This window comes from Podarcis tiliguerta (genome assembly GCF_965153285.1).
Source record: "Podarcis tiliguerta genome assembly, chromosome: 3".
Classification (NCBI taxonomy): domain Eukaryota; kingdom Metazoa; phylum Chordata; class Lepidosauria; order Squamata; family Lacertidae; genus Podarcis; species Podarcis tiliguerta.
The window spans coordinates 16,627,711-16,653,692 of NC_139536.1; the positions used below are offsets into that span (position 1 = coordinate 16,627,711).

Genomic DNA, 25,982 nt, shown 5'->3' on the forward strand with positions numbered 1-25,982 from the left:
GTGTATAACACGCCCCAGTGTATAAGACGCCCCTTATTTTTGGGGACTCCAAATTAAGAAAATGGGGGAAGATTGCGAAGAGTTGTTAAGCTTTTTTTGGGGGGTGGTTTGCCGAAAATCGCTCACCCACCAGACAACCAGAGCCAAAGCCACCAATCATCTGACAGGTCGCCACCAGCACCCACCAGTCGCCCGCTGCAGTGGCAGCCAATCGATAACAGTCCTTGCCATAGCCACAAATCACCCGCCTAGTGCCGATGACTATCTCCTGCTTGGGGCATCAACCAACCGCCTATCCCCACAGTGCACTATCCGTGTATAAGACGACCCTCGATTTTTAACATACTTAAAAAAAAATCCTTGTCTTATACACGGAAAAATATGGTACTTCCATTTCATTAGCTTTTTTTTGCTGCAGTATCATACTGTGGACTCATGTTAAGCTTGTGGTCTGCTAAAACCCCTAGATTCTTTTCACATGTACTACTGGCAGGCCAGGAGGTGCCCCCCCATTTTAAATTTGTGCAGCTGGTTCTTCCTGCGCAAGTGCAGAACCTTACATTTGTTGCCCCTGGTTGTATACTGAAGGGGTAGATAACAAAGTAGAAGGGGGCTCGTGCCTCTTTAATAGTCGGTCCCTCTTCTGCACAACTATTAAAGGAGCACGAGCCCCATCCAATTTTGCATCTGGCCCCCTCTAAGTTGCACATGAAGATATTTCACCTCAGCATGTCTTTGGCAGTACTTCTATCCATTATACCTATAAGAAATGGCCATTTCCAGTCTGTTGGAGAAGACATGCAGGTGCTGTTTTTTTTTCCTTTCCCCATTGCCAGTAGGGATGGAAGGATCTGTCAGTTTCAGTTCTCCAGGCTTCTAATTTTCCCAGTCTTAAATTCAGTTCTCCATATTTCTGCAGCCATATGCATTTTTTTTAAAAAAATCCCTAATAAAAATACTTTGGCTAATATGCACATTTTTGCAAACAGTTCTTCCTAATACTTGGCAATTATGTGTGTTATTTTGACTCATATATATTCATATTTCTGTGCACTTTCCCCATTTATATATGCATCTTTCTGTTTCCTCCTTCCAGAAGCATGCCAAGCCAGCTTCGTTATCAGGTCTGGGGATGGTGATGCTGTATAAAGAAAAGGACAGCATCTGAGGTGAGGGGGTCAAAGTGCTAGAGAAGGAACAGAGTTCTCCCACAACCTCCTTTGCCTGGAGAAGGTTGCACTTTTCAAGTGCTTTTACAGCTCCATGTCCAAGTAACAGCTTTGGCTGACATTGGAGAAAAAGCAGAAATAATAATAATAATAATAATAATAATAAGAAGAAGAAGAAGAAGAAGAAGTTTCACCAGCCACTCTGGGCGGCTCCCAATCGAGTATTAAAAACAATACAGCGTTAAATATTAAAAACTTCCCTTAACAAGCATATACAAAAAGCAGCGTTTCCAAAGAAAGAAACGATAACTTCCTAGAAAGGCCATAAGTGGTATGGAGTGATGTCACCTGTGATTAATTCCCTAAGTTCAGGAGATTTCCTCATTCCTTGGGCAAAGCACACACTCTCGGTGAGGCTGAGTCACATCACATGGAAGGAATCTCAAACGCTGGCAAGATATGAATTAGCTGCAAAGGAAAAGGCTCCCGAAATAACAAGGAGTAACTTGACTGTGTCGTGGGTGCTGGAAGAAGCCATAGATGGCCTCCTCTTAATCACTCATTGGGGCAATGTGGATCGGTCTACAGGGGTAGCCAATGCAGTGCCCTTCCGATGTTATTGGACTACAACTCCCAACATGGTTGCATAAGGCGTTCGAAAACCATCTTTGAGCTCCTCTCTCTGGGTGCTTCCAGTTAATGGGCTGCTCGTGCAGGTGAGCAGTACCCACGTGATTTTGTCATTGTCGAAATGCTGTCCCACACTTCTGATTTGGAACAGTAGCCCTTGCCAATTTCTTCTTCACTGACAGCCTCCTGCTACACCCCTTGCTACATGCTCCTGACGGTGCTCTGATATTCTGTTTTATTTGGGGCAAGATGGCTGCTGAGAGGGCATAGCAAAACAACATGGCTGCCATTGCATGCATGGAATAACGCAAAATTGGAGAAAGAGCAAAGGCCTCACTGCTCCCTCTGGGATTGGCCCCCCCCGCCCCCTACCTCACACAAAGAGGTTGTCGCTGTCTAGTAACAATGAGGAGTGGTACCAGGAAATAATAAACAAGGGGGTCACCCCACATTTTCTCACATGTACACACATACTCATCGCACACACAGAGACTGCAGACACACATGCTTCTTTCTCTCTCACACATACCACATAGACTCATACACTTCACGCACCTCTCCTTTCCCCTCTTCCCAAGTATATCCTCTTTTTCACAGACCACACATACCATGGCAATCTCCCTGCTGTCTCTCCCCTCACCCTCTAGGTAAACAGCAGTGACTCAGTTATTGAGAGATCAGGTGAGCAGCACAGACAGTCCACTAGTGAGACTAAATAATATCTTGGTTGTGATAGGTTGGAATGTGAAACAGATCATTTCTGATGACCCTGGATCTTCCTGCCTAGCAAACTTTACCTTCCTTGCCCTTCCACCAGCCCATTAAGGCTTCCTACTTTAGCCAGGCATTTGGCCTGCCAAATTGTTGAACGTTTTTTATGCCCTTGAAATATTAGCCGTTGCCTCTCATATCCTCTTACAGCTTTAGTTTGTAGCTTTCCTGTACTTTATTGTTTTAATGGTTGTTCCAAGGGAACTTGGACATTTTAAAAGAGAGGTGGGGTATAAACATGGGCGCAGCCAGGATTTATGGTGGGGCAGGGTTCATGTTAAGGGGGCAGAACCTCAGTTCGTTAAGTATTTTTACTGATTTACTCGATTGCTCCCCTTGGCTATGCCCATGGGCACAAAGCCCCCCCCCCCCAAAATAAGCAAACATTTGACCTTCTTAAAGACATCCAAATACTTAGACGTATGCAGTCTGCCAATATTTCCCTTTATGACAGCTGTTACAAAACAGTAAACTAGATCTATACTTTGGAACCATACTGTTGAAACTGTCCATGTTGTCATAACCACCCATAGTGTCATAGCACCCCCAGCTCAAGTTGGTTTGCTGCCCTGAGGTGGGACTGTAAATAAAACCCACCCCCAAAGTCAAAATACATTCAGTGACCATGGCAGAAAATCCCACAAGTGCATTTCCTTATCCCTGCCCATAAAAAAACACAATATTAAGTTATGTAACAATTCATAACCCTTTCATGACACCTAAAATCTGCTGCCTGAGGCAGCCGCCTCCCTCTGCCTAATGATAGGACTGGCATTCGGTTTTAGCAGTTTTCAATAAGTATTTGAGGAGGCCCTCTCACTCTAGGGGACATGGGTGGTGCTGTGGGTTAAACCACAGAGCCTAGGACTTGCTGATCAGAAGGTCAGTGGTTCTAATCTCCGAGATGGGGTGAGCTCCCGTTGCTCGGTCCCTGCTCCTGCCAACCTAGCAGTTTGAAAACACGTCAAAGTGCAAGTAGATAAATAGGTACCACTCCGGCGGGAAGGTAAACAGCGTTTCTGTGCGCTGCTCTGGTTCGCCAGAAGTGGCTTAGTCATCCTGGCCACATGACCCGGAAGCTGTACGCCGGCTCCCTTGGCCAATAAAGCGAGATGAGCGCCGCAACCCCAGAGTCGTTCACGACTGGACCTAATGGTCAGGGGTCCCTTTAGCTCTCACTCTAGTCTGGCCTTCCCAAACCTGGTGCCACCCTGATTCTTTGGACTACAACTCTGACCAGTTCCAGCTAGGCTGGTTGTGCTGATGCAAGTTGTAGTCTGAAATATCTTGAGGACACTGGGTTGGAGGTCTAGATTAGTATGTCTTCTCAAGGTATTCTGTGTTTCATCATGATCTTTACTCGCACTCACATTGGTATTGCTCATGTCTTTCTTTATTTTGACTTACTGAGAGGTCAAGTAAGTTGAAAAAAAGTTTTATCCACAGTTTGACGCTGTGTATGAAGCTTGTACCTTTCATAAATCTCATTCATCCCTGGCATCGTGGAGCCATTGAGTTATCAAGTTCATTCCGACTGAAGCCGGCAGTTAAATAATGAGACAGTTTCATTGCTTGCATTGTTCAGAAATATTGCCGCCTTTTGGACCTCTTCCTGCTGGCTTTCCTAAGCAAACCAAACTCCTGCATGATATACTTATAGTCGTTAGCAGCATTCGGAGTTAAGTTTACATTTCTAGGTGCATTTGGCTGTTCCATCGTTCAGAAATTGTCACCTTCACTTAACCGGCCTGGCTTGCACGTAATGGTAAGCCTGAGTTAAACAAACGGTATTCAAATTGAGTGTAAACACGAGTCTCGAAGGGATATGTGAAATAGGTAGTTTAAATATATGCCTGTGATTTAGGGATGCTTAAAAGAAATGGTTCAAGCAAGGGGAAACATATACATGAAGATGCTTTGCAGAAAAATACCTGTCAGAGCTTCACACGTATTTCTTAGGTTTACTGCAAATGTGTTCAGTATTAAATATTCATGCAACTAAATGACACAGTTCTGTTGCAGATAATTCAGAGGGAATTTGGAAAACAGTATTAGGCGAAAGGTCACACGGGAAGCCTGCTTTATACCTCAAATAGAAATCTGGATCTGAGAGCCGATTCAGAGGCACTGTAGATGACTGTTACAGGTCTGTAATGCTTTGGAGTGTTGAACTAGAACAGGGGTCAGCAAACTTTTTCAGCAGGGGGCCGGTCCACTGTCCCTCAGACCTTGTGGGGGGCCAGACTATATTTTTGGGGGGGAAATGAACAAATTCCTATGCTCCACAAATAACCCAGAGATGCATTTTAAATAAAAGCACACATTCTACTCATGTCAAAACAGGCTGATTCCTGGACCGTCTGCAGGCCGGATTTAGAAGCGATTGGGCTGGATCCGGCCCCCGGGCCTTAGTTTGCCTACCCATGAACTAGAACCTGGCGCAGCAGGCTTCGAATCCCCACTCAGCTATGAAGCTCATTGGATGACCTTGAGCTCCCAAACCTTCAGAGCTGATTTTGAGGACATGTGGGGCTGGAGAGGAAGAGGATGTTCAACTGCACACATAGAAGTCCCTTATGGCACACAAACTTTGAAAAAACACCCCCTCCTTTATAATATATTTAAATGATTAGTTGAATAAATATATATATGTTCCAACCATTCAGAAACTGTAATAGTTTGGAGCATTAGAAACTCATCCCCAAAAATTTAAAAATGGAAACAGAAACTTGAGGGACAAAACAGGACAATCTCTCATTTCTGCTGTAAAGGGAAAGAAATTTAGAAAGGAACCTATGACTGCCCCCCCCCACCTCTACAGTAGATATTCTCAAAAGGAATCAGTTTTCCTAATTTCCCCACATGGTTTTGTATGCCCATGTCCAAAATCGTGAGGAACCCAAGCTGCGTCTTGCATGCTGATTGAACCTTTTCAAAAGTTGGAAGCTTATACCCATGCAAACACAACTTTGGTCAAAGATAACTTACTTCCAAAGCACAAACTACTTGCTGTAACTTTGATTTTTAAAGGGCAGGTATTCTGTGGAATGATGATTATATATTAGCTTGACTGATGCCCCTATCCTTTCAGTCTAGCAACATAGAGCTTGGCTTTAGGGAGAACCATTCCCCGAGATGCCCACACTCCCGAAATCTTCCCTTCCATCAGAGATGGGGAACTTGTGGCCCTCCAGATGTTGGCAGAGTACAACTCCCATCACCCTCAATCCCCCTCGATGCTGGCTGGGGCTGAGTCCAGCAACATCTGGAGGGCAGCAAGCCCTCCCCTACTTTTGCCTCGGATGGAAAAAGAGCAACAACGGGGTGTGTGCGGCCGCTTTGAAGAGACCGAGTCTTTCACAACATGTCACTGTCAATTAAAGATCTTTGAGCAGGATGCAATCAACTGATCTGCGCTTAAAAAAATGGGCCCTGGATTGCCAAAAGAAACACCGTTGTTTACGAAAAGCTCTTCCTACAATCCGTGGCTCAGCAGCGCACAGCATTCAGGCGGACACGCCGCCAAACATGAAAGCAACAGACATTCTGCACCTCCAGATGCTCACATTTGTGCGCAGTAAACACACAGATGCACGAAAAGACAACACAATGGCAGGCTTATGCATTGTGTATGCGCTGACGAGTTCAAATGAGACGATTCACAAATCCCAACAAAGAGGAACCCGTTATATAAATACTATTCTGCATCTCTCTCTCCCCCCCTCCAAGTTTTGCTGCTTTCCTGGTTCCTCCATGGGAAAGTTTCTCTGCCTCTTGGGTAAGCAGCGCTGCTCCATGCCATTCCTTCAGGGACCTCCGCCAAATCCTCTCTCTTTCTCTCCCTTACGAAACGCATGAAAAGCCTCTAGTGCAAACGCTGCTCCACTGGGGATTCCTCACAGAAAGTCATGCAAACAAGCCTTTTTCTCCTCCCCAACCCCCACGCCTGCACTTACCGCCTGTCAAGTCCTGGCACCTCTGTTTCGGGCTGTGTGGAGCGAGAACTTCATATGATAGCTCCTCTGCATTTACCAGAAAGAAAGAAGTTTGGATGCTTGTCCTTTAAGTGTCTCTAAACATGGTTTGCATAGCTGGATAGCGGCTTATCTCTGCTTTTCTGCTTTCGCTTCCATACATGGATCTGTTCCCAACAGTAACTCCAAGCTGTCGAAAAGAAGCTATCTGGCAGCTTTAGGCTTCATCCAACACGTAAACGATATATATATATAATTTTTAAAAGTGCTAACCCTTTCTCTCCGTCACCTTTTGCAACCTTTAGCCCGTGCCACAAAGCCTCCCCCTTTTGCCTTTACCCCCTTCCCAAATCAACTGGAAGACAACATATTCCTTTTTGTGGCTTGCTGGAACAAATCATTTGAGACTAGTATATGCAACCATGAAAAATTGATGCTTAGGCTCGCACTGTGCTTAAAATGGCTTCAATCTCTAGTGTATCTCCCGACCGTTTGGCTGCTTCTTTTCAAAATATTTGTACAGTAATCGTCAAGACCCACTAAGTATACATGGAAAAGAAATACACCACCCCCCGCACACACACACACACACACACACACACACACAAATCCCTTCCCTTTCAAAAGGTTCCCAGCGGTTCGTCTCTAAGAATACCTTTCCCCCCACTTTAAAAAGGAATACTTTCCTTAGAGGTCAAGGGTTTTGTTTGTTAGGTCTCTTGGAACGGTTTCAAGACAATATACATCATGTCTGCAAGGATGGGAGGTTAAGAGTCGCATTTTTGTGGAGAGGCAAGAAACACAGAAGGGAAGGGGAGCCAAGACAATCCTGGTTTAAGAGGAGGCGCTGCTGCTGTCATTACTACTGGGCTAGGAAGGGGCAAAATCTGTCAATTATTTTGGTTTCTCTCGCTTTCTCACTTTCCCATTCTTCAGTTCATTTCTCTACATATCTGCATCAGCTTGCACGTTTTTAAGTCCTCATGAAAATTCATTAGCATTTGGGGACAGATTTCTCACAATATACATATGTTTGCCATTTTGCTGAATGTATATATTTTTGCAAAGCGGTGCTCCCTGGTATAATGGATCTGCCTACTTTTTTTTTTTTTTAATGTGCATTTTCCACACACTTTACCTTAGTGCATTTATTCTCACACACGTTACTTGGCTGGAGAATGGCCCTGCAAAATTCAGAGAAGTGCGAATTGTGGTACGGTCACCTTGCATATTGTTTCAGGAAGTGCAAATGTGGTACAGTCACCTCTCAACATGAACTCAATTGAATTCTTGCCCCATTCCTGTACAGAACTCATGCCTGCCAGTTTAGCAACCCGAGCCCATTTCACGGGGTCCCTATCTCAAAGACTATGATAATTTAACAGTACAAAGGAAAGCTTTACATGTAAAGGCATTTGAAACAGCAGACAGACAAAGGGGATCACCACAAACCAACAAGGAATAAGGGGAGGCAGGAATTCAGCATAGCGGAGGCCAGGCCTCCTGCACAGCTTGTGACCTGGCACATTAACCACAGCCACTCAGCTGTATATTTGGGCCTGCCAAATGCTTGATAAGCTCACCCTCTTTATTTTTGGCCATCAGTGGCCAGTGTAGGGCTGGTCAAGTGCCCTGCTTCAAAGAGGACAGTTCTCTAGCTACTGGACCAGTTTTAAGGTCCTGCTACTTGCACATAAGGATCTAAAGGAATACTGGGCCAGGTTATCTGAAGACACCGGTGGTGCTGTGGTCTAAACCACTGAGCCTCTTGGGCTTGCTGATCATAAGGTCAGCAGTTTGAATCCCCGCAATGGGGTGAGTTCCCGTTGCTCTGTCCCAGCTTCTGCCAACCTAGAAGTTCGAAAGCACGCCTGTGAAAGTAGATAAATAGGTACTGCTGTGGCGGGAAGGTAAATGGCATTTCCGTGCGCTCTGGCTTCCATCACAGTGTCCCGTCACACCAGAAGCGGTTCAGACATGCTGGCTGCATGACCTGGAAAACCTGCCTGCTCCCTCAGCCTGAAAGTGAGACTAGTACTGCACCCCATAGTCAAATTTGACTGGACCTAACCGTCCAGGGGTCCTTTCCCCCTTACCGTATTACCCTATCTGAAGAAAGGGGTAGCTCTGGCACTGTGAGGGGGACATTCCTCAGTGGTAAAGCCCATCTTCTGCATAACAGCCCCTGTTTCAGTTCCAAGAAGGTCCAGGATACAATAGCAGGTGATGGGAAAGACCTCTACTCAAGACTTTTGAGAGTTGCTGTCGGCGGACAATTATGGGCTAGATGGACCAGTGGCTGACTCTGTGGCATCATGCTTCCTTGCAAAAGTTCACTGTGCCCAGAGAAGCATATCTCATAATACAAAGCCTTAGCCCCTCCATGCCATGTCCAGCAGGCTTTCGGATCTCGGGCCTTTTAGTTCAGTCAGCCCACACTACCTCTTTCTGCTGCTGTTTATATATTTATTACTAACTTAATGCATAGCCTTCCAATTAGCTCTCTGGAGCCCATTAAATGGCTGCCCTGAGGGGGCCTGGTGCTCTTTGCTGCCTAAGGCATGCCTGCACCTATCCTTTCGGATCTCCCCCAGCAATAAAGCACTTCTCTTCCATACTGTCTACACAGCCATCTTGTTTGCAGAGTCACCTATATCCATTACAGTGGTACCTCAGGTTAAGCACTTAATTTGTTCCGGAGGTCCGTTCTTAACCTGAAAGTGTTCTTAACCTGAAGCACCACTTTAGCTAATGGGGCCTCCTGCTGCCGCCGCGCTGCTGGAGCACGATTTCTGTTCTCATCCTGAAGCAAAGTTCTTAACCTGAAGCACAGTGGAGTCTGTAACCTGAAGCGTATGTAACCTGAGGTAAAAAGGTAAAGGTTAAGGTACCCCTGCCCGTACGGGCCAGTCTTGACAGACTCTAGGGTTGTGCGCCCATCTCACTCAAGAGGCCGGGGGCCAGCACTGTCCGGAGACACTTCCGGGTCACGTGGCCAGCGTGACATCGCTGCTCTGGCGAGCCAGAGCCGCACACGGAAACACCGTTTACCTTCCCGCTAGTAAGCGGTCCCTATTTATCTACTTGCACCCGGAGGCGCTGGGACCGAACGGCGGGAGCGCACCCTGCCGCGGGGATTCGAACCGCCGACCTTTCGATCGGCAAGCCCTAGGCGCTGAGGCTTTTACCCACAGCACCACCTGCGTCCCCGTAACCTGAGGTACCACTGTACAGTAACACTGTATATTTCTGAACCACAGCTTCCTATGACCGATGGTCACAAACTGACCTCTGCCCCGTGTGGCAAGCCACAGAACTGCAGCCTCCCTGCAATACCTTCTGCCAGGAACTGCTGGCCTGTATCCTGTGAGGGAAACCACAACCTCCCAGTGAAGATCTGTGCACAGGCTTTTCTGCCGACTTCTCCCAGACAGAAAGGAATCTAAGAAGGCTCAGGGCTGGGTCTCAATCATTAGGCAGAGTGGCCAATGGAAGGGGGCAGCAGTACTCCTTGAGCCCCAAAAGGTGCTACTCTGCCAAAGAGTAAGCCAGAAGTAATTCACGCCGTTCAAAGTTAACTCTTTATTAGCAAAAACATAATCTGACACAGACTTGGCTGAGTTTCAGGCCCAATGAGCACAGCAGTTGGTCCTTTACCCTCCCGCCCTGACCTGGCCACAGTGATCCACGCGATGGTCACCTCCAGGCTTGACTACTTTAATTCGCTCTACACGGGGCTGCCCTTGAAACTGTCCCAGAAACTCCAGCGGGTGCAGAATGCTGCAGCGAGGCTCCTCACGGGGTCTCTGCCATGGGAGCATATTCACCCAGTGCTTTTCAAGCTACACTGGCTCCCGGTAGAGTACAGGGTCAGATTTAAGGTGCTGCTTTTGACCTTTAAAGCCCTTCATGGCCTAGGATCCTCGTACCTACGGGATCTCCTCTCCTGGTATGTCCCACAGAGGACCTTAAGGTCCATATATAGCAACACCCTAGAGGTCCCGGGCCCTAAGGAAGTTGGATTAGCCTCAACCAGAGCCAGGGCCTTCTCAACACTGGCTCCGGCCTGGTGGAATGCTCTGTCTCATGAGACCAGAGCCCTGCAGGATCTGATTTCTTTCCACAGGGCCTGTAAGACAGAGTTGTTCCACCTGGCCTTTGGCTTAGAATCAGTTTGATTCCCTCCCCCTTTCCTTTCTCCTCCTCTGAAGAGGCTGCATCCTAATGTTTTAATGTTGTATCTTAATCTTTTAAATTGTATTTTAATCAACTTGTTTTTATTATTGGTTGTTAGCTGCCCTGAGCCCGGTCTTGGCTGGGGAGGGCGGGGTATAAATAAAAATTTATTATTATTTATTATTATTATTAGCAGTTCATGCCCTGTAGGACCTTCTCCATGAAATCAATTGCTGAGATTAAAAGTCCCCACCTACCCACAGCTGTCTATGTATCCTCCTCTCCAGGGCTTCTTGCAAGCAATCGGAGACTGTGCCTGCCTGCAGCCTGCCTCTGCTCTGCCCATTTCATGCCTCTTCTGGTTCTGGGAGAACAGGATGGGGGGAGCTTGTTACAGCAGGAGGGGGAGACACCTGAGACTCTTCAGCAGCAGGACTCATCTCTGCCTCTTGGCCTCCCACTCGCCTGCCACAACTTCTGCCTCTGCTTCTGGCCTTATCTCTGCCACCAAATCTCCCAGCTCACCAAGCCTTGTTACCTCTTCCCGGTCTTTTCCCTCTTCTCCCTCTGCCCACTCATCATTGTCCCACCACCACCACTCCCCGGGTTCTGATTCTTCTTTCCTTACTGTTACCCCAGCAGGTTCCTTCCACCATTCCTCTGCCTCAAACCAGCCCAGGACATATTCACTGTTAAGAGGACAGAGCTCTTCATGGAGGGTTACTGTATTTTTCGCTCCATAGGATGCACTTTTTTCCTCCTAAAAATTAAGGGGAAATGTGAGTGCGTCTTATGGAGCGAATGGCGCTGCGCAGAGAGGTAGAGCTGCGCAGCGCCCCTTCAGCGAAGCAGGAGGAGGAACGGAGCCCCTTCTGTTCCTCCTCTCGCTTTGCTGAAGGGGCGCTGCGCAGCTCTACCTCTCTGTGTAGCGCCTGTCCTGTGAAGGAGAAAGAGAGAGAGAACTGCGCAGCGCCCCTTCAGCGACGCACCTATCCTGGCTTCTGCCTTAGCCATGCGCAGCCTCTTCGGGCAGGGGAAGCCTTCATTCCGCTGCGCTGAAGAGGCTTGGCGCGGTTATCCCAGAAGCCAGAACAGCCACACGGTATCCCAGAAGCCAGATCCCTCTTGCTGCTCTGGCTTCTGGGATTCAGAATAATTTTTTCTTGTTTTCCTCCTCCCAAAACTAGGTCGCATTATGGTCTGGTGCGTCTTTTGGAGCGAAAAATACGGTAGATTATCAATGGTTACTAGCCATGATGGCTACACAAATGTCTACTGTTAGAGGGAGTATGATTTTAGGAAGCCAGGAACAGAGAAGACTGCCTCAGACCAAGTCAGACCTTTGGTCCATCTAGCTCAATATGGCCTACGAGTGATTTGCAGCGGCTCTCCAGGATTTCAGACAGCAGTCTCTCCCAACCCTACTGGAGATGCCAAGGATTGAACCTGGGACCTTCTACTTGCAAAGCAGATACTTTTCCACTGAGCCATGGTTTCCCCCCATACCAGTTGCTGAGAATCCCAAGTGGGCCGAGCTCTGAAGCAAACAGACTAGAAGCAGCTGTGTGTTTCCTTGCTGCCTGTGGCTTCCCGCCAGTGAAACTGTGAGGAAAACAAACTTCAGCTGCTCTGCAGACACTCAAGCCTAAACAACGGCCCCAATCCCCACAGAACTCTAGCCCAATGGTTGCCATTAATTTGATTTTGAATTGATTTTAAAATGAATTGATTTTAGAATGTTGTATTACTTTTATTGTTGTTAGCCGCTCTGAGCGGCTGAAGAGGGTGGGATATAAATAAATTTTTATTATTTATTTTATTATTATTTATCTGGAAAAAATGTCTTCTCGCTTTATGTTTCGTTAGGGAAGACCTGGGCTTAAAGAAAGTGGTTTGCTGTGGTGTCTGTCACCTGTAGCTCTATAAACCAGCCTTCCCCAACCCAGTGCCCCTTCCTAAATAATAATAATAATAATAATAATAATAATAATAATAATAATTTATTTGTACCCCTCGCATCTGGCTGGGTCTCCTCAGCCACTCTGGGCAGCTTCCAACAAAGATTAAAAATACATTAAAATGTCACACATTAAAACTTCCCTGAACAGGATGGTTTGGACTAATGGGGCAGATGGGAGTTGTAGTTCAAAATGTCTGGCAGACTCCAGATTAGGGATGCAATGTTGGAGAGTATAATTTATAGAAATTCCCTTAATACCAAGCTCACAAGACACAAGCAAGTTTCCAAGGTTGTTCCACAAGGTTGTCTTAGAAGCCCTGGAGACTTGTACCAAATTTGTACCAAGCCATTTCACATTCCTCTTGTCTGTCCATAGACTCAGAATCATTACAGAGCAAACTCCCACAAACTGTTTCAGTTTTAGAACTCCAGGGGGAAAGGTGTATCTTCACAAAGTGGGAATAGAACCAGCCAATTCTCCTTCTCGCTCCAACACACACACACACACACACACACACACATACACACACGTGTTTGTGTGTGTAATGGGACACTGGATAATTGACTGCATTTTCCCTTTAGATGTTGCTGCTCTGTTTCTTAATTTCTATCCTTTGGTTGTGTCCTGTTCCTGTTCTGTAGAGCAGCTTTTCTCAGCCGGAGGCCCCCAGGATATTCCAAGGGGGCCACAGGTGAAAATCACACAAATGGAGGGCCACAGCACAAGACTAGGGGGCCACAGAGGGAAGTGAGAAGTGAAGAAAATGGCTAATTACATACATGGCAACCACAAAATTAATCACTTTGAGAGCATGTGATTGCTTTCAAATGTTTTCAGATGTTCTGTTTTTAAATGTTTTAAATTGTTTTCAGATCCTTTATATATGATTTTATTGAGTTTTAAAAACATGTACTGTACGGACATGTTGATGTTTTCCACCCTGGGCTCTAGATTAACTAAGTAAATAAATAATATTTGGAAGTAAGTCTCATTGAACCTAGTGGGGCTTACTTCTGAGTAGACAGTTACATGCTTGCACTATAAATAGGTCTTCTGTGGCTACAATTCTATGCACACTCCATTAAATACAATGGGACTTAATTTGGAGGAGAAATGTATAGGATTGTACTCTTAAAGCTAAATATTTGTACCAGGTGAGTGCATTTAAGGTGGGGACGAGATCTTTTATTTTATTTTATTTTTAACCTCGCTACAATTTCTCATTTCTACATGAAATCAAAACTGCAGAACATTCAGTGCAGTTGTAATGAAACCTGGTGATCTCCTTAAAAACAAAAAAAAAAAAAAAACACAACAACCCCAAAAACATTCCTCTTAAGGAGAGTAATGTAGTGCCTGACTCAAAATGGGCAGCATGTTCCTGTGCTTAGGCCAGGTCTTTGGGCAAAAATGGGCCATAATGATTCCCCTTTTACACCAGCGAAAACTCTGGGCCCCCAGAGAGTTTTTAGTGACAGCACCGGCGCTGTGATGTTTTCAAGCCAATTAAGGGAAAGCCTGCAACCCTGCTCTCTTTCCAGCCGCAGTATTATTCACACTGAGTGGATTTTGCTACATTATAAATTGTCTACAAATAATTTAAAAAGTGACAGAGTTTCTTAAATTATCTTATCAAGCTCTTTAAATATTGAACGGCATCAAATATTCATGCCGGCCAGTCCTGGCAAATTCCTGGCCTCAATTTGCTGCAGCTGAGAGATGCTGTCGACGGGCTCAGAGAGTTGCCAAGGTGCTCAGTTCAACTGGCATTTTGCACATGGCCTGGACCTCTCTGACTCCTCTGGCTTTGCAGGTGAATGTGCAATGAGCGTGGGAATCGTGGCAAACTTCCCAGAGGAGAACCAACAATGTCTTACGCTGGCAACTCTTCCTTAACACCGTGCCTCTGTTGGGTCACTCCTCAGGCCTGGAGGGAACAAAGGTTCACAGAATCTGTCTATTTCAGTTTCTCATCTTTTCAATCTCAAGTTCAGTTATCATCACCACTGATATTTTTATTTATTAAATTTATATATTCCCCCTTCATCCGAAGATCTCAGGGTGATTCACAAGATGTTTTCCACACATCCACACTAATTTGCATTTTTTAAAAGTCCTCTAGTAAATCCCTTAGCATTTTAGCGTGAATTCCCCTGCCTGCCCCCCCACATTTTAATGCAGTTTTGTTTATTCATTAAATAAATAATGACCACAAGATAAAAAAATGACCCGATGATAACCCCAAGATCATTTTTCTGGTTTTTTATAGCTCATCCAGCTTTTCGTGACCTGATGCTCTCCAGCTGTTTAGGACTTTCTTTCTTTCTTTCTTTCTTTCTTTCTTTCTTTCTTTCTTTCTTTCTTTCCTTTTTTATTTCTTTAATTTATATAACCTCCCTTCAACAGAAGAACTTGGGGAAGTTCACAAGATAAAAACACAAGACTACAATTCCCATGAGGGCCAAATAAATATATCTTTACATCCAGCATGAAGGGTTGTTGTTGTTTTTTTTTTTTAAAATGCAAATTGCATTAACAGGGGTGGGGGGCTCTGGTGATTAATGGGCTCAGAGGAGGCAATGAGAGAGAATTAACCGGAAGTACTTGATGAAACATCTAGACAGCATCTTAAAATGAAGACATCACCTTTCCAACAAAGGTCCGTATAGTTAAAGCTATGGTTTTCCCAGTAGTGATGTATGAAAGTGAGAGCTAGATCATAAAGAAGGCTGATCGCCGAAGAATTGATGCTTTCGAATTATGGTGCTGGAGGAGACTCTTGAGAGTCCCATGGACTGCAAGAAGATCAAACCTCTCCATTCTGAAGGAAATCAGCCCTGAGTGCTCACTGGAAGGACAGATCCTGAAGCTGAGGCTCCAATACTTTGGCCACCTCATGAGAAGAGAAGACTCCCTGGAAAAGACCCTGATGTTGGGAAAGATGGAGGGCACAAGGAGAAGGGGATGACAGAGGACGAGATGGTTGGACAGTGTTCTCGAAGCTACAAACATGAGTCTGTCCAAACTGCGGGAGACAGTGGAAGACAGAAGTGCCTGGCGTGCTCTGGTCCATGGGGTCACGAAGAGTCAGACACGACTAAACGACTAAACAACAACAACAATTCTTCTGTGCCATGCCCATCACATGGCTAGGCAGGACGACAGGCAGAACGACAGGACACGGACGACAGGCAGAAAATTAAGTGAGACCTATTGTAGGCCTGATCTACACCTAAACAACTAAACAACAACAACAACTCTATGAAAATCCATCTACTAGGGCTAATATTTGCTTTGGGAAGAAATCCCCTATTCCATGCCATCTCCAGGCCTGCTCTAAATCCATTCTTCGTCCCCCGCACTGATGAAATTTGCATTAGATGCAAAGACACGGTTAACATAATGTACAACTTGCGCCAGAGGCATCAGCTGAAACATTCAGTCGTACCAGTTTCATGGTCTATATGTAAATTTTATTGGGTTTGGATGGCCAAAGAAAGAAGTACGGTAACTCGTATTACAGGTAGAGTTTAGTAAACAGGTAGAGTTTATTACGGGTGGTGCTGTGGTCTAAACCACTGAGTCTCTTGGGCTTGCCAATTGGAAGGTTGGTGGTTCAAAACCCCGTGATGGGGTGAGCTCCCATTGCTCTGTCCCAGCTTCTGCCAACCCAGCATTTCGAAAGCACACCAGTGCAAGTAGATAAATAGGTACCGCTGTGGTGGGAAGGTAAGCGGCATTTCCATGCGCTCTGGCTTCTGTCATTGCGCTCCGTTGTGCCAGTAACAGTTTAGTCATGCTGGCCACATGACCTGGAAACTGTCTGTGGACAAACCCCGGCTCCCTCAGCCTGAAAGCGGGATGAGCGCCACAACCCCATAGTCTCCTTTGACTGCACTTAACCGTCCGGGGGTTCTTTACCTTTTTACCTTAGTCTCTCAGTAGTCATAGAATCATAGAACTGCAGAGCTGGAAGGGACCATGAGGATTATCTAGTCCAACCCTCTGCAATGCAGCAATATTTCCCCCAACGTGGGGCTGAAACCCACAACCCAGAGATTATGAGTCTCTTGCTCTGCCGACAGAGCTATTCAACTAGTCTTTAAGCTGGACCTCACTGATCTAATCAGAGTGAAACTTACTGAATCAAATACTACAGAGGGAAATTAGGTTTTCCTTTCTTGCCTCTTAAGGCTTCGCCAGCACAGAGTAAGTTAGGAATGAAGTCATCCCCACCTCACGTGAAGATGGAATCATGTTGCTAAACAAGTTTTGGAAATGAGCCTCAGGCTGCAACCTAGAACCATGCCTGGTTTCCCGAGGATGAGACTTTATGATTAAAAGAGCAATTCTCACGCATGCTTGACATATCACCTCCACTATATACAGGCCGCAGGTCCTTCTGACAGCATTCACATTGGCTCAATTCCAGGTTTATTGCCCCGTAATAGGAAAGCTGCTTAAGAGGTCATGTTGCTTAATTGCACAGCCTTACTTTTTCTTTTTAATCCACCTCAGTGCAAGATGAGTGCACCTAGATATGCTTTTATTGACAAATGTTTGCAGAAAAGAAAAGGATTTAGAACTTCATCAGTCACGTCAAGGCAATGCACGCTGCTAGGAGCAGGATAATCCTTGATTTTATTTTTTATAGCAGAGGCATATTAGGTCACAGCTTTGCAGCTCTCTCTGTAGGGAAAAACGTGCGTCACAAAGTTCTGAACATCACTAGGAGTCAGAAGTATTGAGACAGAAAGCTTTGGGTCCAGGTGTGTTTCTACCTCTTTCTTTCTTTCTTTCTTTCTTTCTTTCTTTCTTTCTTTCTTTCTTTCTTTCTTTCTTTCTTTCTTTCTCTTGATACACTGCATTCTGATCCACGCAAGCACTTGTGGTCTGTATAGTTGAATCCTTATCCCAAGTTATAGGGAACCAGGCAGAGGGCCTTCTCAGTAGTGGCGCCCTCCCTGTGGAACGCCCTCCCACCAGATGTCAAAGAGAACAACAACTACCAGACTTTTAGAAGACATCTGAAGGCAGCCCTGTTTAGCGAAGCTTTTTATATTTGATGTATTATAGTATTTTAATATTTTTTTGGAAGCCGCCCAGAGTGGCTGGGGAAGCCCAGCCAGATGGGCGGGGTATAAATAATAAATTATGTTGTTATTATTATTATTATTATTGAAATGGGATGATGACGACGACGACGATGATCTACAACCCATGCCTCATTAATGTTGATACCAAGGTGGAGTACAACATAAAACAAATTACTTACCTGAAATTATACATAAGGTGAAGAATATGACATAACATTAAAGTGATTGTTCCATCAAAGTGAGCGTTTCAACTTGCCGGAACTCTCATTCCCTGCACACTCTTCTGGGGATTATCTCAACCATCACTCCCCAGAGCCAATTTTGGGGATTGCAGGGGTACACAGGTGAAGGAGAGGGGGCAACCCCCCCTTGCACAAGTAGATGGGCTTGTTCAGGGTTTCCATTGAAACTAAGGCTGGTCCTAGGGAGCAAATTGGACACTGCCCCACCAACATAATTGCCCTTATCTTCTTTCTAACAACCAGCCGGTGGGGTGGCTCTGCCTGATGTTAGCTCTGGCTCCCCCTACTGTTGGGCTCCCTGTCTTCTACCCTACCAGTTCCAGTTGGTTGCAGTTGGTTAGTGTCAGTACCTGTTTTCCTTTTAAGGTGAGGACATACCACAAACAGGGCACCATCACAGAGAAGGCTCCTTCCCGCATCATCACTGATATAAAGAGAGGCTCCTCTTCATGTATTTGGTCCCAAGCAATATAATGAATTTAAGATAAGCACCAGCACCTTGAATTGCACTCAGAAATGTATAGGCAGCCAATACAATTTCCCCCCAGGATTGGTGTAATGTGATTCCATATACCGGTTAAAATTCTGGAAGCCTCATTCTGCACCAATTGAAGCTTCCAAGGGCAGCCCCATGTACGATCCATTACAGTGATCCAAACAGGGTAGGATTACTAATTTATCCAGACTACCAAGGGAAGTTGAATGCACTGGTGACACAATTTCAAGAACATAGTGTGAAATGGTGGACCCAGGAGCTTCTGGAGTTGCTTATGGTATGGAGAAGACTTTGGGGAAGTACAAAGATGAAGCACCTTTAGTGAACTGGGGTGGGAGCTAAGCCCCCATGGAAAGTGTGAGTATCACAAAGAATTTGGAGCTGCCTTTGCCATTTGCCATGCTTTGTTCCCCTCTGTCACTTTCTAACAATGAAGTGGGTCACTAATGGCCACCGATTTGTGACTCTTTGGCGCACAATCAAACCAAGGCGCCTAATTTTGCCTTCCTTGTTTGTCTGCTTCAGATCCCTTTTTGGTGAATCCACATTTGAAAAATACCTTTGCTGAATTCGAAGCAGAAAGATCAACCGGCATTAGTGTTAATCTAGTGAAAGGTCACTGGTGTACTTCCTTGAATTTATCTGATGAAAAACCCAAAATAAAATCTCCCCCGCTACACTAGCTTGGAAAAGGAAAATATTTTTGTACCTTATTGGGAGTGGAGATAAACTTAAAGCAGAATCCAGGAACTGTAGCTTAATCTGGTTTTTGCAAACTTCCCAATAAAACAAGCCACAATTTATTCAACACGGATTTGTAATGTCCGTTGTGAGCCTTTTTGACAGCAGGATCTTTGCAGAGCGGCTGTTAACTTCATGCTCTGTCACTCATCAAGAAAACGATGTCCGAGTCTGAGTCCCTTCCAATGTGCCCCCAACACAATGCTCATGGGTGGATTAATATGCAGCAAGTGACCTTCATTTTCTCTGAGTAATAAAGGTATGCAACATTCTACAGCATGCACGCTGCTACTGACATACACAACCTCTATGGACTGTGGGAAATGTTTCAATTGTAAGTGGAGGCACACTGCAGTTGAATGCATTGCTAGATCAGATCAACAGTCCTTTTCAGTCCAGCGTTCTCTCTCCACTATTTGCAAACCAGATGCCTTTGGAGACTCACAAACAAAAACAGGTTGCTCACTCGATGGGTTGGGGCAGCAGCGGAGCAAGCCGATTGGGTGCCTGGAGTGGTGCGCATGCCCTGCGCCCAGGGGCGGGGCCAGCCACTCACGGGGCGGGGCCAGCCAGGGCAGGACGCTCTGCAGGGCCTCCAAGGAATCTGCCTGCCTCCTCCCACTCAGCCACCCTGCAGCTGAGGGGTAGCTGGTTGGCAGACTGTTTGGGGCAGCACGGAGCCTGTCGGCGCCCAAGCCACTGTGTCACTCCCAGGAGAGATGCGTGGCTCAGGCGCGCTGCAGGCCCCAGGGTGAGTGCTGCCCGGCATTTTGTCACCTCACCACCCTCAGTGGTGACGCCTGGGGCGGACTGCCCCCACCGCACCCCCTTCCTCCACCCCTGGGGTGGGGCTGCCATGCTAGTGTACAGGCAGCAGCATCACGGTTGCTTTCTAGGAGAGGTGAAGTGGCAGGGAAGTCAGCACGGTGCAAAAGCAGTGGTGGAGCCAGTCCACTGTTCTTGCTGGTGCACCCACACCACATCAACCTTTCCCACTCTTGGTAAGGAGCAGTGACTTTGTGGCTTCATTAGGGGAACAGTAAGAGAGAATGAAAAATACATGCTATTGATTATTATATGTAGTTTAGCCTTGAGCAGACGCTCTGTCGGTGTGAATTCCCCCGTCTTCTTTATAAAGGTCAGACCACTCAGTCTATTCTTCATGTTAATTTTGCCTGGTTTTATTCATAAATCTGTTCTGCCCCATATTTGTGACTTGAAAAAAATCCTCATGAAAATTCACATGTACTATCCATTTTTAATAACATAATAATTTTAATCACTTGCATCCTTAAATATGCATTTCAATGCATTTCAATACTATTTTTTAGCCAAGAAGTGCATTGTGAAATTTGGAGAAGGGCGAAATCTGAAGAAAACAAGCATGTCAATCTGGGAGGTGCAAAGCATGTTCTATTTGCACAAAATCCACATAAATCAAATTCCTCAAGCACCCCTACTTTCTATGTATGCTTGCATTTGAAGTGAGGATTTGAATCTACCTGAACAATGGTGAGCACAGAATTGGCAAGCAGCAATGATTCCTTCCTGTCTAGTGTGTGCCAGAGTACAAGGTTGTGATGTTGTTCTATCATCGTTATGGATGCCCACAGATGATCAGTGAAAATCTGATTAGTGCCCTCTTAACACCACTTAAACAACCCAGAAAAACAGTAATGTACTTAGAGATTTTTCCCCCACCCTTCCATTGCATGTTTATGCAAGATATGGGGATTTTTGCCTCTGTCAATCATTGTGCTGATGGGACTCTGGGATGACGGTTATTGCAGTTGATTGTGGAATATGATCTTGAGTGTGTGTCATACTTTCCGTTCTTTGAAATCCCTGCTTGAATCACTTACATTCATCTGGTTTATTACAACGTCGCAATCAACAGTCACTGTGTTCTCCCTACATAAACATACTGAGTGCTCGGAATGAATTATTTTTGCTGAGTTTTAAGGTGTCCTCTAAGCTATTCATACGATATGTACATGTCTGACAGAATTAAAATACACTCTGGAAGGCAGTACTAACAACAGCTATGCCTTGTAGTTTGATTATGTCGAATTAATATTTCCATCCCTCGGGCCTCTTACTTTCTAGCCATCAACACTTCACCTGCTAAATATCTACCTGCTATGTCTATCAATAAAAAGATTGGGGGCACCTGTTGTGTCTCTGGAGTCCTGCTGTGACCTGGACATTGTCTCAGAGGTGCCAAAGGAGGAGATGCACAAGCAACATCACCGAATTAGAGACTCCCCAGAAGTCAAGATACTAAAGGTCTCCAGGACTGAGATGCCAGAGGCCTCTGAAGCCAGATTCCAGCAAGGGGTCATCAGTGATGATTCCTTCTTGCCTGGTTTCACATTCCAAAAGAGCTGGTGCACCAATGAAGAAGGAGAAGAATTTGGATTTGATATCCCGCCTTTCACTCCCTTTAAGGAGTCTCAAAGCGGCTAACATTCTCCTTTCCCTTCCTCCCCCACAACAAACACTCTGTGAGGTGAGTGGGGCTGAGAGACTTCACGGAAGTGTGACTGGCCCAAGGTCACCCAGCAGCTGCGTGTGGAGGAGCCAGATTACGAGTCCACCACTCTTAACCACTACAACACACTGGCAGTGTGTCTGGCAAGTGCTCCTAGAGAGATGCCAGAGGGGCAGGCCCCAGGCTCCTGCTTTTTGAAGAGGAGATGGAGACTCAGTGGGGAATTATGGTGCCAAGGCATGCCCAGTCCTCTGCGGCAATGTTTCTCAACCTTTTCCCGACTGTGGCCTCCTTCTGACCTTGTTTCCTTCCTGTGCCCATCCTCCATCCTACCAGTAGAAAGGTAGCTATTTAAATGCTTTGTTTGTAAATAGAACATGTTTTCTTTATAATTTTTTAAAAATAATTTATACAAAATACAATTACATAAAATTTTATACTTTTAAGTCTTTCTTGGCCAATGTGACCCTTAGTTCATTTAAAAAGGAAACTATTCTGATTCAAGTACAACATGTACCGAAAGGGACTACCGTATTTTTCGCTCTATAAGACTCACCAGACCACAAGACGCACCTAGTTTTTGGAGGAGGAAAACAAGAAAAAAAATATTCTGAATCTCAGAAGCCAGAACAGCAAGAGGGATTGCTGCACAGTGAAAGCAGCGATCCCTCTTGCTGTTCTGGCTTCTGGGATAGCTGTGCAGCCTGCATTAACTCCATAAGACGCACAGACATTTCCCCTTACTTTTTAGGAGGGAAAAAGTGAGTCTTATAGAGCAAAAAATACGGTAATTCCAACTCACATTTGTCCTTTTGCCAAATGAACTAGTTCAGTTCATATTCAGTTCAATTCAAGTTCATCTAAATGATCACCGGCATTCCAAACCCCTTCCCCCCCAGCATTCAGAATGTTACAAGCAGCTGCGATGAAGTATAAAATATATTTAAGACTAAGAAAACATCCAAAAACACATACAGTGGAATGTGGGTTTCTGAATATTTTTATTATTCAGGGAAGTTTTTAATAGTTGATGTTTTATTAGGTTTTAAATATTTTGTTGGGAGCCGCCCAGAGTGGCTGGGGCAGGGGTCTGCAACCTGCGGCTCCGGAGCCACATGTGGCTCTTTTACACCTTTGCCGCGGCTCCGGGGCGGATACTAGTGAGGGGAGGAGGCGCATTGTGCGCCCCGACACTCCCCACTGTGGCGGGCACTGTACTGGCTGTGACGTCGCATGGGGGCGGTGCGTGCATTAGTCACGCACCGTCCTGACGTCATCTTCCCGCCCGCCTGCTACATTGTAAGGGGCATGTACTCTGGTCACTTCATTGAAAGGGGGCATGTACGCTGGTCACTATTTTGAAGGGGAGTGAAGAACACACACACACAAAAAAGGTAACTTGTTAATTTAATGTTTATTTCTATGAGGAGGAGTAATTCTGAGTGGTCAAACAAAGAAATAAAAAAAGTGACAAAAAAAGTTATTTTTATAATGACGAGTTTTGCGGCTCCCAGTTTTTTTTCCTTCGGAAACGGGTCCAAGTGGCTCTTTTTGTCTTAAAGGTTGCAGACCCCTGGGCTGGGGCAACCCGGTCAGATGGGTGACATATAAAATAATAATAATAATCCCAACAATTATGCTTTGAGTCCCCAAAGGATAAAAAATACATACAGTGGTACCTTGGTTGCGAACGGGATCCGTTCCAGAGCCCTGTTCGCAACCTGAAAGGAATACAACCCACATCTGCGCACATGCGGGTTGCGATTCGTCGCATTTGCACATGCGCATGATGTAATTTTGTGCGTCTGCGCATGCGTGAGCGGCAAACCCCAGAAGTAACCCTTTCCGGTACTTCCGGGTTGCCGCAGGACGTAACCTGAAAACACACAACCTGAAGCAAACATAACATGAGGTATGACTGTATAAGAGAAGGACATTGAAGATGAACTTGAAATTGTTAAAAGTGCTATTCCCCACAAGTGAGCTTAATTCATGTTCAGTTCACTTGGCAGTTATGGGAACTGTTTTCATCTGTGGTTCAGAGATTTTTGTATTAATTCAGTGAACATCATTAAAGCAAACTAGTTCTTTCTAAGCACTGGATATGTTGCTTTAAACTTGATGTGGTTTGGGGCCTCCTCTGAAATCTCATTGCTATCCCCTTCACTGAAATGATAACCCCCACACAACTCCTTTTTTAACTTACAGAACTGGCACAACAAGGAACACAGGAAGCTACTTGATGCCGGGTCAGGCCACTGGTCTATTTTTGTTCCGACTGACAGCGATTTCCCAGCATCTCAGGCAGACGTAAACATAGGTTTAAACAGAGGGAGCTGCCATATACAGAGCTAGTCCATTGGCCCATCTAGCTCAGTCTCATCTAGAAGAGTTTGGATTTGATATCCCGCTTTATCACTACCCGAAGGAGTCTCAAAGCGTCTAACAATCTCCTTTCCCTTCCTCCCCCACAAGAAACACTCTGTGAGGTGAGTGGGGCTGAGAGACTTCAGAGAAGTGTGACTAGCCCAAGCTCACCCAGCAGCTGCATGTGGAGGAGCAGGGAATCGAACCCGGTTCACCAGATTATGAGTCTGCCGCTCTGAACCACTACACCACCCTGGCAGTGACTCTCCAAGTTGCAGGCAGGGGTCTTTCCCAGTATCATGAGGTGATGCCAGGGATAGAACCCGGGCCCTTCTGCAAAGAAAGGATGTGCTCTGCTGCGGAACTTAGGAATGCCTTTGCACAACCAACATGCAAGTTAGATGGCTGAGTGTGTGCATATGGCAGCTGCCCCTCAGAGAACACAAGAAGAGCCTGCTGGATCAGGCCAATGGCTCATCTAGTCCCTCAACCTGTTCTCACAGGTGGGCCATGCCCACTGGGAACTCCCCAAACAGGATCTGAGAAGAAGAACACTCTCCCCTCTTGTGCTTGCAAGCAACTGGCATTTGGAAACCCTGCTGCCTCCACCTGCGGAGGTGCCAGGAGGCAAAGTCAGGAGCAGGTGAGAAAACACCAGAGTCAGTGAAGTTTACTCTTTATTCAAAGAAACCAAACCAGGCCTAGTGATCACAGCAACTCTTCCCAGTAGGTCTTGCCCCAATGAGGCAGTTGCAAGGACTGAAGGTCCTCCTTGCCTTTGTTAGTATTTCACTCCTCTGATGCTGCAGGTGAGATTGCCTGTTTGGGAAGAGCGTGGGAACGGAGGACAGTCTTATGTCTTCTGCTGTATGTACTATTGTACTGTACTTTTGCTTTTACTTGTTTCCCTCTTGGAGCTGGAGAGAGAGGACATCATGATTCCTTTCTCTGTACATAGTGTGTAAATATGTAGATTAGCTCTATGATGTCTCACGCTTCTTGCTGTGTTATACTAGAAGATTAGTGTGCATATATCATTTGATATATGTTGCTGAAGCGCACTGGAGAAGAAGGGAAATGCCTTTTCCAGAGCTGAGCATACCGAAGGATGCTCGGAGTTCGGGGCTGCAGGGGCACTCCCAGGGCGTTTTCCAACAGCCTTCCCACTGCTCTCTGAGGCCCCTCCCTTGGTTCCTTCCCCAGCAGCCTAAGTCTTGTCTCTCTTTGCTTTGCCCTCTTTATACCTCTTCTGGTTCTTGGAGACCAGTGGGAAGGGGAGATGGTTGCAGCAGGAGGGGGAAACTCCCTGGATTCTTCAGCAGCCTGCCTCATCTCTGCCTCCTGGCCCACCTCCTCTTCTGCCTCTGAGTCTGAACCGCTCTCTGTCACAGCCTCTTCCTGCTCACTAAATCCTGTTCCCTCTTCAGCTTCTGATACCACCTCCTCTCAGTCGGCTCTCTCTTCTGCCTCTGACCATGAATCATCGTCCCACCACCAGTCTCCTGCCACTTAACCTTCTCCCCTGGGGGTTCTCTTGGGGGTTTCCCAGCTGCTGCCTCCTAACACTCCTCTGCATCCAGCCAGTCCATGACAGGGGCAATTGGCTCACACTCTTAGCTGGTTTTAACCACCGGATATCTCCAGAAAGATGTCTAGTTCTGTGACAATTTCAGAGGCCCAATTTTCTCCACCAAGACTTTGTCAGAAGAACTCAAGCAAATTTCTCTAGGCTCCTTTAACTCTTGATGCTTTTCTCATTTGGGATCTTCCCAACGGATTGCCATCCATCAGCCTTTCAATTTTGGGGACAGGAAGGCAAGCGGAACCGAGTTTGCAGAAAGGTCAGCTCTGAAGTGAGTCTGGGCAGC

The 25,982-nt window shown here is 45.9% G+C and overlaps 1 protein-coding gene across 3 annotated transcripts in view; it reads right to left on the reverse strand.

The window, feature by feature from the left end:
• SLC8A1 (solute carrier family 8 member A1) overlaps nucleotides 1–7,038 on the reverse strand; it is a 304,433-nt gene extending 297,395 nt beyond the window's left edge. For 2 of the 3 annotated variants that reach the window (XM_083432982.1, XM_083432980.1), the window contains exon 1: nucleotides 6,527–7,038. The gene's annotated coding sequence lies outside the window, so the exon portion shown is untranslated. The remainder of the gene's footprint in view (nucleotides 1–6,526) is intronic. The other variant, XM_083432975.1, reaches the window with a different exon arrangement.
• Between the last annotated feature and the right edge of the window lie 18,944 nt (nucleotides 7,039–25,982).